The sequence below is a fragment of the Rattus norvegicus genome, chromosome 17 (assembly GCF_036323735.1).
Source record: "Rattus norvegicus strain BN/NHsdMcwi chromosome 17, GRCr8, whole genome shotgun sequence".
NCBI classification, from domain to species: domain Eukaryota; kingdom Metazoa; phylum Chordata; class Mammalia; order Rodentia; family Muridae; genus Rattus; species Rattus norvegicus.
The window spans coordinates 59,610,872-59,626,107 of NC_086035.1; positions in this window are offsets into that span (position 1 = coordinate 59,610,872).

Sequence of the window (15,236 nt, forward strand, 5' to 3'; positions counted from 1 at the left end):
CACACCATGCAGTATGACAGCACATAGTGTTTTATTTTCTGTAATCATATTTAAATTCCAAAAGAAAGTTTCCAAATTTTCTTTCTTGGAAAGAGCTGTCCTGGTTTTCTCATAGATCATAAACTCTCTGTTTGGGCAGAAGAAATGTCCCTTCCTCTTATGTAATTAGTTGAAAATGGTGTAATTTGCAAGGAATTGTTCTGTCTTACTAAGTTAACATAGAGAGTTTCTAAATGCAGGGCAAACTCTCCGGGATGAAAGACAACTATGCTATCCAAAGCCACTCATGAGCCCAGCTGTGGGGAGGTGCGAACACAGCTTGGAGGCTGTGAGGACCCATCCCATTACTTGCTATTATTTGATCTTCCTATATACAGTTGGAGCATACTGAGAGCTAGGGGTCACCTGGGGAAAATCTGTGTGGCCAGCTACAGAAGAAAGTTTGGGCTCTGTATTTTGAAGCATTTTGAGGTGTGTCCAGCAACCAGTAGCTCTCAGAATCACTGGTAAGAGAAACAGTGGGCATCATTTTGTTAGGTGGTAAAAGTCCTTTTGAAGAAGTGACAGAGAGGTACCCGCAGGAAGAGAACTTATATGAATGCTCTTCCAGGGCCATATCGGTGAGGTCCTGGGTCCAGTGGAGGTTTGATTGGCTCTGGGAAAGGACTGGAAGGTGGGTCGGAGTGACCACAGGAAGAAGGGAAGTTTTGGTGGAGTGAAATGGGGATAAGAAAAAAACTGCATCTTGTTGGAAAGATGAACACATGTCATGACACCGGGAAGTCATGGGAGCAGCAGCAGGACACTGGAAAGTCATGGGAGCAGCAGCAGGACACTGGAAAGTCATGGGGGAGGAGGCAGAAGTAAGAACTACGGATATGTATCACATGCAAGAGTGGAAGTGAACTCTGGTCGGGACTTGCTGCTGTCAATCAGGATACAGCAAAGGGGGATATAGGATGCTGGCAATGCTGGTGATGGGAAGAGGTCGCCTTGGCGTCTGGTGGCTGGAGAAGGTAGAGCCAAAGACTCAGCTTTCATGCCAAATGCCAGATGTGAGAGAAAGAAGGAAAGGAGCCAGGAATGGCTATCAAACTCCAGCTTGACTACACATTTTTGGGTGACTGGTGGGGCCATCTGCTAAGGTGACATCTGGCTTCCACTGTCAGGACAGATGTGAGTGCTGTTTGGGGGAAATTATGTTGGAATAATAAATGGACTTCAGAGGACATGGTACCAAGGCTTTGACTTGGGAGTGAAGATGTCTTCCTTATTGCTCTGGCAGTGCAAGTAAAAAATATGACGTTTTTCTTATAGGAAAAGAAACAATGAAAGAAAGAAGTAAAATTAAAGACCCCAAGAATCAAGCAGGGTGTGGTTGCACACACCTGTAGTCCCAGCATTGGGAAGGCAGAGGTGGGTCTCTGAGCTTGAGGCCAGCCTGGTCTACATAGTGAGTGCCAGAATAACCAGGGCTTGATAGTGAGACCCTGTCTCTAATTAATAAATTAATTAAAATGAAAAGTCCCAAGAATCTGAATATGTTTCAGTGGAGCTCATTTCTAATCTGCAGTGATGTATTTCTAACCAATTAAATCTGAAATTAAATTATAGCTAAGTGTCCTGCTGTTAATACTGTGATGAAAAGCACTTTTGGTTGTTGACCGTTGCCGTTGATAATTTTAAGTGTCTCCCTAGGCACACATTAGTAGCTGCGGGTCAGTGACATCCCTGTGGCCTTTTCAGGCTCATGTCTCTTTCTGCTGGTTTCTCTCAGTGGGCCCGTGGCTTGTGCTGGCTCTGTTTGTTAAGGAGCTTGGTTAAATCATGAAAAGTCTGCCCTTCAGGCCGTCCAAGATTCCTTCCTCCTGGATGAACACAAAGGAGCCTTTGATGCTTATGGGCTCAGTGTCCAAAGGAACAGTTCCAGGGCATCCAGTTCTGCCTGGGTCTCAGTTATCAGATCACCTCCCCATGTTCTTCTTCCTCTTCCTCCTTTGTCTTTTAACAGTTGTGAGAGTAGCTTAGAATAGGGAGATTCCAGTGAACAAAAACAGCTGAGTCTTGCTGACAGAAAAATCCGCATCCATGCATTTACATGGCTGGCATTGACTTTGGCTTTTTTCTCCAGATGTGCCATTTAATTCTAAACACAGCTTTACAGTGTAGACATTACTATCAGCCCCATTTTACAGACAAATAAGTGAACCTCTGAGATGAGTTCATTGTTCCTGTGTCTCCCGCCAGAGAGGAAGTGCTGGAAGTTCCACACAGGCATATCCCTCATCCTCAACAGCGGTAGGGACGGCCATTAGTAAGTGTTAGTGTGCATTCTTGGGCAGTATCTCAAGGAACCTAGAAGCAAAACCATCTAACCCAGGACTTAACCAGAACTTACCCCACAAAATCTGGTCTGTGAGACAGAGGGAATAACAGTAACTCGCTAATAAAACTACCTTCCTGCCTACCTTTTTGTGAAATTTGGCTTGAGGAAGGATCAAACATTTGTAACAACCTAGATTGAAAGGAGGCTCCAGCAGCAAACAGATCAAGCCACTTGGTGCATGTGGTGCATGTAAATCATCGTCTGTTTTAGCACTTTTATGTGCTGTGAAGTTTCATAATAGCAGTATAACTGTTTTTCAGGTTGTAAGCTTCTCCAGTAGGAACGGTCTGTCTTGTTTGAAAGCATTTTTAACTGAAAAACAGCTACAAGCTCTGGCAAGTGTTCAGAGTCACAAACAACCTTGTTCTTTCTCAAACTATTCTGTTCAAAAGACATTTATTTTTTCTTACGCCCTGCCAAGGTTTAGGTCCTCTGAACCCCGTTGCCTCCCACAATTGCTCTCCAGCCAAATTCTCTTTGTCGCCTCTCCCAGTTAATCTTGGTTCTCTGCACCTGAGCAGGGGACAGACACCCCAGAGGCCGTAATGCACTTAGGCAGAACTTTCCCTTTGGGCTGCCAGACCCAGACAGGCCCAGGTGCCTAGTGATTGAAGTTGAAATGAACTTTGGCTCTGTTCAAGGTTTTGATTTGGATATGCAGGAAAACTTCTTTGTAATATGTGCCAGGGAAATACAATTTTATAAAATAATCATATGCAGGGAATCGGGCTGCTCTGTGGCCCCTCCACTGGGATACCTCAAATGCAATATTACAAAGGGAGGGTAAAGCAGAAGGACAAGACCAACACCGTTTTCATGTGAAACACATGCTTGCAGAGACTGGAATGTAAGCACCCTTTTCCAAGGCCTCGGGAACCATGCTCCCCAAGGAGCAGATGCTCTTGGAGTTACTGCTCCAGCCATCATGACTTCCTCCCAGGTCGTAAAAACATTGAAAAGAATGCACTGAGAGACAGAATGTGGTCTTGGAGTTTCCATCACCTAGCATGAAACTACAGGGCTGTGTAACTTCTTTAAAACCTATTTACAAGCTGTAGAGATTTTTCACAAGATGTGTGAGGGCCTGGGGTTGGTCCCCGACACAGGGTCAGCAAGATAGCCCAGCATGTAACAGCATTTGCCATACTAAGCTGATAATCTTGAGTTCGATCCTGGAGCTCACACAAAGTGCCTGATGTTAGGGCAGCAACTGTAATCCAAGCATTCTGGTGGATAGGTGGTAGCCGGAAATGGAAGAATTGCGCACAAGTGTGCCAGCCAGCTAGCCTTGGGTACTCAGTGCAGCCAGCTAGCCTCAGGTACTCAGTGCAGCAGAAATAAGAAAGAGAGAGGTAGCTCCCCAAATCTGTCCTTTTATCTCTATATGTGTACAAGGGCACCACACTCACACATCATATACACACAATAATATTATAATACTGCTTTCAAAGTCTATAAAAGATGGTCCTTTGGATTCTAAAATTAAATACTATTTGTAGAACTCAACACAAGCCTAGGTAAAACCCCATTCACATTTACTCTTTTTAACTTATATGATCATTTTTGTCTACAAAATGAGTGATTGATTTGAAAAACTATTCAAACAACTGTAGAAAGCTGTAAAAAAAATCACATGTTCCTGGTTTTATTTCTCTGATTATTCTTATCATTACTATTATATCTATAAACAATTTACAGAATTAAACTAAAATATATTGTAATGAGTAATTAAAATTAACATTAGTGAGTAAATTCACCACTTTGGGAGAGTCTAGATGATGAGTATATGGATAGACATTTCCTCCAAAAGTCTTTGCATTTTCAAGACTGAATGAAAATTTAAGTAATAAGACATTAGACAAAAATATAAAGGTAATAACATTGGAAATGTAAGTAAAAAAATCCAATAATAATAAAAGAAAAAATATGGTATGAGAGTAGGCATGCCTGATATGACCTCTTCAACTAAACCTCATTAAACTACCAAAGAATATATACAGATAAAACCCAAAACCAATAAAAGAAATCAAAGGTATAAGGAACTCACAATTAAACATCAGTGCCACAGCTCTGGTATGAGTGAAGGCCAATAGACGCTCTGAATTCTAAACATAGGTAGTAGCAGTGAACACTGCAATGGAGCCCAGACTCACCTCCACTGCCCAAGAAGAAAAGGCCCCGCTCATGGGCATAGCAGAAGGAGGCAGCCACCTCCAAAGGTTGTGCATACTTCACAGAGATCAAATAAGGCCCACTGAGTCAGGTTATAACCAAAGGGTAAAAAGAACTTTGCCTGACCCAGAAAAGAAGTAGAGAGTCTGAAAAACAGAGGGACAAGCCAATGACTTATAAAACAGAATCTGTCTTGCACCAACTGTCCCAGATAACAGTAGTAAGATTAATAGAGCTTATGCCCCATAGACTTGTGTTTCAAAGCTTGGGCCACAGGGGGTGGCATTATTAGGAGGTGTGGCCTTGTTGGAGTAGATTGTGGCCTTGTTGGAAGAAGTGTGTCACGGTGGGGGCTGGAGTGAAAAACACAACCCAGACATAGACAAATCAATTAGAAAAACACATTGACAAAGGATATAAGTTATGGTGTAATTACAACTGTGGAAGGACTCAGAAGGCAGAATTCATCGATTTTGCTACATTGACAATGGAAAACTCTCAGCAATTGTGGAATGCAAGAAAAATATTTGTAGCTTTCCAAAATCACCTTCCAGAAGCTTCCTCTGTGCCTGGCAATCACTACAGATTTCTCCTGGGCTTCAGAAGAAACTCATATGTGAAACTCAAGTACTCATGTACTTGCACACCATGCTAGTGTCCCAGGCAAAGCAATGCAACGAGCAAGACATCATGTGCCGCACTGTAAAGACAGGGGCGAAGCTGCTGGGATTTGGGCTTGGGTTGGCTGTTTTAGCAGATGAAGTGAAATCCAGATCAAACATCAAAGTTAAGAGAGTTTAGCAAGGTGACTACAGACAACTAATGCATGAAGTTCACTTGTGTCTCTGAAAATCAGAAAGAGCTAGAAACTAAAGCTTTTACAAATGTGATCTACAACAGCGTTGAAGTTAATTACCTATGAATAATTCCTACTAAAGGCATATGGGATTTTTATGGGAAAAATTACAAAGGACTGAGGAAAAGAAAACTCACAACAAAAACAAAAATGAATTAACACTGTTTAAAAGCTTCAATAATGCACAGGTTAGCTTTTTTTCTCAAAAAACCAGTCTATGGACTCCAAGCAACTTCATAACACATGTTCAGAAAAATCTCAAGAACAAATCTAACAGATGTACTTGTGGATCATGAAATTTTGTTTCCAAAATGTGTGCAAAAAGACAAACTCTAAATTTACCACTTGTATGCAAAACAAAGGCTATGGTTAGCCAAGCTATTGTGAAGTAACTCCAGGATAGCACATTCCTTCAAGGGGACTGACGGTGCTTCCCAAAGCTCTGCGGTGATGGTGGCGGGGTGTTAAAGTGGAGCAGGGCAGATACCTCATAAGTGTTCCCCTTTATATATGGATCTCAAGGAACAGGATTGTGGGAAAGCAAAGCTTTTTAATCAGAGTGTGGGAGCTACTGGATGCCCAGAGTATGTGAGTCAAATGAATCTGAGCCACAAGTTTCACATCATGCATAGAAATGAAATCCAGTCAGATATGGATAGGAAAAGGCATACCAAAATGATTGCATTCATAAGATACTAGAGGTGACTTTTGGTTTTTTTTTAAAGGGTTTATTGTACATTAAGATCTCCAAAATCCCAAAACAGAAAGTGTACAAAAAGTGATGGGTTTAGTGCAGAACTCTCTCAGACCTTCATAGCAGACCTCATACCAATATTGTCCAAACTATTCTCCAAAATAGAAACAGAAGGAGCACTATCCAATTCCTTCTATGAAGCCACAATTATGCTTATACCAAAACCACACAAAGACCCCCCAAAAAGGGAACTTCAGACCAATTTCCCTTATGAATATCGACACAAAAATATTCAATAAAATTCTCAAAAACTGAATCCAAGAATACATCAAAACAATCATCCATCATAAACAAGTAGGCTTCATCCCATGGATGCAGGGATGGTTCAATATATGGAAATACATTGATGTATTCCACTATATAAACAAACTCAAAGAAAAAAGCCCACAAGATCATCTCATTAGATGCTGAGAAAGCATTTGACAAAATTCAACACCCTTCATGATCAACGTCCTGGAAAGATCAGGAATTTAAGGCCCATATCTAAACATAGTAAAAGCTATATACAGCAAACCAGTAGCTATCATTAAACAAAATGAAGAGGAACTTGAAGCAATCCCACTAAAATCAGGGACTAGACAAGGCTGCCCACTATCTCCCTACTTATTCAATGTAGTACTCGAAGTCCTGACCAGAGCAATTAGACAATGAAAGGAGGTAAAAGGGATATGAATTGGAAAGGAATTAAGTCAAAATATCACTATGTGCAGTTGACATGATAGTATACTTAAGTGACCCCAAAAGTTCCACCAAAGAACTACTAAGCCTGATAAACAACTTCAGCAAAGTGGCTGGTTTTAAAATTAATTCAAACAAATTATTCACTTTCCTATACTCAAAGGAAAAACAGGCTGAGAAAGAAATTAGGGAAATGACATCCTTCACAATAGTCCAAAGTAACATAAAATACCTCAGTGTGACTCTAACTAAGCAAGTGAAAGATCTGTACGACAAGAACTTCAAGTCTCTGAAGAAAGAAATTGAAGAAGATCTCAGAAGATGGAGAGACCTCCCATGCTCATGGGTGTTTTCCAGCTACAGAATTCACAGGAATTGTTCAAAATGTTTAGAACTTCAGAGTAAAGCAACATCTATGTTAAAATGGCAAAAGAGAGCCTGGTGTGATAACACATGCCTTTGGGGGGCAGAGGCATGCAGATCTCTGTGACTTTTCAGTTAACCTAGTCTATATCAAGTTCCAGAACAGCCCAGGCCTCATCCTGAGCTCCCATCTCCAAGAAAGAAAAAGGAGGAGAAGAAAAAATGATAGAGTCTTCTTCCTCTTTAGTTTCACTCAAGAGTTTGTCACACTGACTAAAGCCAGCTGCTACAGTGATTATTACCAGGATAATTTAAGCTCTGCATACTGAGAATTGGCAAGCAAACAGAACTGCAAGAGTACATGGGATGAGGTTGAAACTGGCAGGATCACTTGACTTGGGGAGCTTCTGACCTTTATGGTAATGTTCAAGATAAGCTCACCCCATGACTCACAAGTTTCGCTTTTTTATTTTTGCTTATAGCTTCTGACGTTCTACACACACACATACACACACACACACACACACACACACACACACACACACACACACACACCACAGTTTTCCCCTCCCTGCTCTCCTTTGGTCTCTTCCCCCTTCCACTCCCTGTCCCACCCACTCCTCCTCCATTTCTTTTCATAAAAGTGCAGGCTTCCCATATAAGAAGACCAAGCTACACCACTCTTTTATTCTTAGGCACATTCTAAACACACATACTGGAATCCTATTAGCAAATTCATTGATAAGATTGATCAAAACTAGAAACAAAATGGCCAGAAAATGTGGAAGAGGAGGGGGGAGAAGGAGGAGGAGGAGGAGGAGGAGGAGGAAGAGGAGGAGGAGGAGAAAGAGAAAAAAGAGCAAGGAAGAGGAGAAAGAGGAAAAAGAAAGTTTCGTTTCACATGGGAATAGAATAATCACCTGCAATCTAGATGTATCTTACAAAAAATTAAGTAAATAATATAGATAGAAAAACTATAAAAGCCAGAAATTCTTATCATAGATGTTGGAACTGCAGTGACTTCTAATAGAGAGGTGGGGCGGGTTAGAAGCACTGCTCAGGAGAGATGCTACAGGGTAAGCAAATTTCTACCTTTGACCTTCATGATACATGGGTGTACATTTTTAGCTATTGACTAAGCATGCATGTGCACTTTATGCATGGATAATATTTGCAGTTAAAGTGTAAATATATGTGATTATGAGAGACAAAGGCCAAAAAATAAAAGCCCAAAAGATATTGATTGATGGCTTGACTTTTTTTGGTACCAATAAACTTACTCACCAAAGCAAGGATTTGCTCAGAAAAACAGATTAAAGATGAGAAAATATGCACAGTTATAAGAAGAGAGGTCTTTACGGTTCAACCCCAGGCAAGGTTCGCAATGCTGGGCACAATTGAGCTGCAACGTCTTCAAACAGTAACCGACTGTTCAGCTCTATCCTTGTTGAACCCTCCTAGGTCCGTAATGACTTCTGAAACAACAACCTCCCTGTTTTCTCTGAGTAGAAGATTTTAGAACAAAATATTTCTGGAAATCTCTTCTAGTTGAATCTTCCAGTATCAGAGAAGAGAATGGCTTCTATCTAGTACCCTGATTTTTTTTTTTTATGTCTTTGAGGTCAAGGACTTTTGAAGTACAATAGTGAGAGAGTTTGCTCATCTAACTTTGGGTTATCTTTGTAAATGTTAGAGGTGTGTGTTTGCTCTACACTGCTGCAGACATCCTATCTTGGCTTTGTCCTGCAGAGTTTCAAGACAAGCTATAAATTTACAGCTATATAGAATATAAATGTAAATAGTACTGAGTTATTCGAGGAATCTTTAAACTCCTCCAAAGACAAGCAAAAATAAATCTTAAGAGTACTGCTGAGTGCACACAGAGGAGAGGGAGGGATAGAGGGAGGAAGGGAAGGAGGGAGTGATAGAGGGAAGAAGGGAGAGAGAGAGGGAGGGAGAGGGAGAGAGGGAGAGAGGGAGAGAGGGAGAGAGGGAGAGAGGGAGAGAGGGAGAGAGGGAGAGAGAGAGAGAGAGAGAGAGAGAGAGAGAGAGAGAGAGTAAGAGACAGAGAGAAACAGACTATACTAGAATTATTTCCTTTATAGGAACAAGCACATCTCTACAATCTCAGTGAAACAAAAAGATCTATGTTCTAGGAGCACTATTACGGGGAACATTCAAGTAAAAGGAAGTTAGGAGAACTTGAGGAATCTTTCTGGGAAAAACATGTCACTGAGTATGCACATGGAGTGAATATATGTGTTCTGGTCATGATGTGACTAATTTGGAATAAGCTACCTTCAGTTCTGTAATCATCCTTAAGACAAACAGGTTAGATCCCAGCAGTTGGGTTTAGAGACAGCAGGTCTCCTACCTCTTCTCCTCACTACAAATCTTCTTCCAGCGCTCATCACGATTTTCTTGTTGTTTTGTTGCTATTGTTTTGAGGCCCACTGAGTTAAACCAAGGTCACCTATATGACCATGGGCTTGGTACTGTCCACAGGAGCCTGATTCCCACTGGTTCCTCAGTGGGTATAGAACTTAAAACAGTGACTACCTCAGAATCTACCAGGAGCCTGTAGTTGAGCAGAAAGCAAGTGCTTTGCTTTGGGAAATTGCAGGATGTTCAGACACTGCTCTGGTGAGGGATGATGGCCTTCTCTGTGGTGTGCAGGTCATGCCATGCCAGGTCAATAGCTATAGTTCTCTTTAGGTTCCTGAAACTGAGACAAGTGAGTCAAGCTCAGAGCAGAGGAGGGAAAGCAGCACGCATGTGCTTGATTTTTCTGTACTGTAGCACAGAGAACTCATAAAAGTTGGAAGCACTTTTGTTGTTGTTGTTGTTGTTGTTGTTGTTGTTGTTATTGTACAATATAGAATGGGAATCTCACACTTTATAGATCTGGGGGTAGGGTTCTTTTCATCTATAAACTAAGGAATATATATAAACATATATATATATATATATATTGCCTGTGGGTTGTTGGAAAGATCAAACAAGTAATAAGTTGTGAAAATACACAGTAAATCACAAACTATGAGTCTGCTGTTGACTACACCCTGTTTTCCCAGCAACAAAGGTGTTGTGGACACAGTTCTAGTGTGTTAGTGGCTCTATAGTCATCAGTGGTAGGAGGCACAGTGGGAGGCGAAGAAGCTGAACAGGGACATACCCATGGCTTGGTTCGCACAGTTTGCTAGCCACACCCTCTGTTAGATTAATAACTGGGAAGATATTCTGAGCACCATTGTGTATGAACAGAAAGTTTCTAAGCAGCCCTGCTACTTGCTTTAGTTCTCTCATTATAACTTTAAGATACAGGATTAGTATGAAGGAGGACTCTTAATCAGAAGCAACCACTGCCTTAGTGGTAAAGCAACCATTCATGTATTGTCATTGATGAGTGGGTACTGTGCAATTTGGTTTACTCAGTATTTCTAGAGATGAGCATGACTGAATAATCAATATTTTTCAATATATAATATATCTTTGAATGGAGTGTGGATATATTTGTCCAGAGAGAGAAAATCTCTAGACCTCTCCAGGGCAGAAAGCACATCTTTCAAGGATATAAAAAGCTTATGATCTGAACCTATGAGTATGTAAGCACAAGGTTAAAGGGAACTTTCTCATTTCTGTTTTTTGAGGCTTCCCAGGCTAAGGGAGGGAATCTTTGATGCTTAGGAATATTAATATGTATGTAGGCACTCTGAGAAGAGCAAACCAGTGGTGACCATACCAGTAAAGGGTTCCAAGTGAACATATGAGCGGGATACTCTGTTGTGGGGAACTATCCTCCTTAGCAGCTTCCCGACCTCTGCTTGCAGGCAGCAGAATTGTTCCACAAGCTGTGATAACACAAACTGTCTGCACACTTTGCTGAACAACCCTTGGAAGACGAAACTGCTTTGGATTAAAAAGTATTGCATGAAAACTGCTCATTTAATTTGCTGTTCAAGTGTTCTGTCTGCTCCTTAAAATGCATGGCTATGAAGGAATATGGCTTGCCATATAATTGGCTAGCAAATTTGAAATATCAGTAATATTCGATGACACTTGACAATTTATAACATATTCCTGTATGCTATCCTGTGCAGGAAAAGGAAGAAAAGAAAAAAATTATTGGTTATCCATTACCTGTCATCTGTTAAAAGACTTACTCCAAATACATTTTCACTCCACACCCCCAGCAGGTCTGTTCATGGAGTCACCCACTTGACTTTTTATGGAAGAAACAAATTTAGAGACATTAAGTAGCTTCCCTAGGGAGTCAGCTGTGTGTATCTGTCTTGAAGATTTACTGCTCTTGATCTCACACCCCTAGTTCCCAGGACACACATCTTTTACATTGAAGGTGAGAAGAGCGGTCAACTACCTATGGGTCAGAATTAGGCATACTGTAATATCCAGTCATTTTATGGCAAAATTGTACTTTTCTGTTTTACTGTTTAAGAGTCTATTCATAAATTACCAAAATTGGAGCATGTGCTATTACAGTTTCAGGGCCTCGTGAAGGTTCTCATGGGGTTAGGTCTTCAGGGTGGCAACATTGACTTCTGGTTGTCTGACTTTAAGAGGTAGGATATGGTGTGCGTTACTATTAGTCGTAGAAGACAGCACTGGACAGAATTTGATTTTGTTCCCATGGAACCTTGGTTAACTTCTGAAAGAGAGATGTGACAAATATCCAAGCTTGGTGGCTAATAAGTGACAGGATTTCATTGTTCTTTACAGCTGCATAGAACTCCACTGAATGTAATCATTTTCCTAGAAGTCCTGTGGCCAGGACATCTTCAGGATGTATTTTCAGTTCTGAGCATTTACTCCTTGGCTCAAATCCACCAGCAGCACTTCCATGCCCTGCCTCTTTTGTTAACCTGTTCTCTTCCCTGATCCCTGTGTCCTTCCCCTTTAGGAGGTACAGGACGGGGAGTAGCTTGCCACTTTTCCCTTATGCTGGATCTACATCTGTACATTGGGAGGCCTGTTTGTCACTTTGTCAAATGCGACGCTGTCTGCTCCCACTCCTCCCACTCACAGCTCTGAAGAGCGGCCAAGGACTCAGCAATTTCTCCTTTTTTATCCACCATCTTCATGGCTCCTTTAAAATTCTGTTTATAGAATTCAGTATACACAGTTGTTTTTCCACTGATAAGATTTCAACCATATATATATATATATATATATATATATATATATATATATATATATATAAAATACAAAATTATTTTTAAAGTTTTCAGATACCAAAACACAAAAATCACACTGAAAAGCACAAATTCACAAGTGTGCATGGCTATTAACTTTTATTAGCTGGGTACACTCGTGTAACCCAAAGCCAGAACAAGAAATAGAACCTTGCAAGCATTACAAGCTCTGATCCTTCAGTAGTTGGTGTAATACTTTTAATAACAAAGAGCTTTGTGCTGAGTAATACGGTTTTATGACTGTTGCATTAGTCTCAAGCTCCAGCATACCCTGGCTACAGAGTGGGAAATCATGTCAAAATAAAAGCATACACATGTGGCACAATTGCCCATGTGAGCCTAGAAATGCAGCTGCTATAACTAACATTGTCGGTTAAGGGTTCGAGAGGGAAAAAGAGAATCTTGGTTTTGGGGTTTCTTAGCATGCCCTCATATCAGTCTCCGGTAGGCGTGTTCCCCAGGGCACTAAGGAACCTCTGATTCTTTTCTGGTTCTGTCAGTCAGTTCCCCATCCCTGTGGCACAGTGCTGAGATCACCCCAGGAGGGAAGGCTTCTCTGGCTTGTGGTTCAGTGTGTCATCCAATATCCTCTGGCTTGAAAGTGTTCATTTGAAACTGTCCCTTGTTCCCCCTCTTTTTACTTTTTATCTTGGCATCTCCCCAATCATTTGTGCTAAAAGAAGTCCTTCATGTGTTCTATTTAACAGGAGATCAAAGTCCATTAAGTTGTGCCTGCCTAGGTAGAGAGAACAAGACCCTCTGACTGAGGAAGGACTTCCTCCCCATGCAGCACAGCTCCTTCCACACTGGAAGTCCTGAAGCTAAAGATTTTAATGAGAAAGTATTTTCCAAGCCTGCCTTTAATAAATCTATTTCCTTCCACCAAGTTCAGTCTGCCAGGTTTTTGGTTGAGTAGGAAGCCATGCAAATTTTAAGCTCCTGTAACAGTAACAGGACTGTGATGAGTGAGGCGAGGAGGAGGAGGAGGAAGAGGGGGAGGAGGAGGAGGAGGGGGAGGAAGAGGAGGAGGGGGAGGAGAGGAGGGGGGGGAGGAAGAGGAGGAGGGGGAGGAGGAGGTTGAGGGGGAGGGGGAAGAGGAAGAGGAGGAGGGGGATGAGGAGGGGGAAGAGGAAGAGGAGGAGGGGGAGGAGGAGGAGAAGGTTGGTGTTCCCCTATTTGCTTTCAAGTGTTTCCTACGGGGTCCTAGCCATTGGGGCCTGGGTATTTCTTTGGAATTCCTTTGGCATTTCCAATGCTAATCTTTGCTAGTTCTTCCAAGAGGATTGTTATAAGATGAGCCTTCCCAGCTCCTCCCAAGATCTTCCCACTGTCAGTCCCAGATGCATATACTTGTTCTTACACACAGTATCACTTTTGTCATCCATACCTCAAGATCATGCTACCAAGGAGAAGACCTTGTCATGAAACTTTATCATGATGCTTGGACTTTGAACACCACTCCTAAACCAGAAGCTAAATTGTAGCCGTATTAGGTATTTCACGATAGTAGATAAAGGTGTTTGTAAATTCAACCTTTTCTTTCTGTTCCCTTCTCTTTGGGCTACTTTTAATTATTTCCTTCTATTTTAGTTGGTCTTCATGTTATTTGTCTGTGTTGAGAAAAGAATGGATATAACCTTGGGTAACTTACCCCGACTCCAGACTTTCAGGACATTATCTTTCTTAGAAGCATACTCCCTGAAAAACCTTTCCCTTTAAGTCCAGTTCCAAGATAATCTCAAAGCAAACAGTTTTCAAGTCTCCATAGTAAAACCCATGGAGAATGTCTGTTGTTGGTGGCGATCATGGCTGGAGGACTGACTACACGGGTAACAAGAGACACTCACTCTCTCCTGAAGACTGTCCACTGTGCAGGCTTCTTCTATCTCCTCACACAATCCATCAACCGTGCTGAGATAGCTATAACTCACTTCATGTCACAAATGAACAAAGCCTAAGAATTTGGATGGCTTGCTTCTGGCCACCCAGTGAGTGAGTAGAGGTTTTTAGGCAGGTCTGTCTGACTACTACTGGCTCTTCTGAATTGTCCTTTTATGTTCTGAGTCAAGGCAAAGCTGCTAGATCTTCTCAGGGGCCTAGAGCTTTTGCACCAGCCTTGGATTTCTGACTTCTCCTCCAGTCACTTTCTAGCCAAGGTTTTCTTAGTCTCTTCAATGTCTGCATGAAGACAGTCTCTCTCTGTTCTCCTCCCAGAGCCCTACCTTTTTTCAGGAGACTGCTACTCAAAATAACTACAATGCTGTGCTCTGTGAAGATTCATGAATTCATTTTGGTTCTTCCTGGGTGACTCAGTCACTTCATGAGAGCCTCCCAGAGACCATTCCTGAGCCAGGAATGACTGATACTGGCATTGGTTTTATGCAGCTTGAAGGGAAGCGATATGTGGGGGATTTTAGAAGTTTCCTCAACAGATTGATCAATAGTCTTTGGCCAAAGAGTAAGGGGAACACAGGCACAACACATTTCAAGGATAATTAACAAATAATTAGACATATAGGAGAGATAGACCCTTTCTTCCTTTATTTTCCTAGGCTGAGGAGCTGTGCACTAGGCTGATCAAAGGATTACTGTGAGGAGAAAGGTTTACTGGCACCTGCAGTGGACACACACATGACAAAAGTCATGAGTAGCTCACAGGGTGGCATGAAGTTATCTTTATAAGACAAGATCTCAGAAAGGAGACAGAGTAAAGAGACACTTTGGGCTTTAAGGGGTGAAATCACCAGAAGGTGAATATGCAGGGAAGACTAACAGGACTTCGATGCTGTCGTTGCACAGTTCTTCAGTTGGTTACTA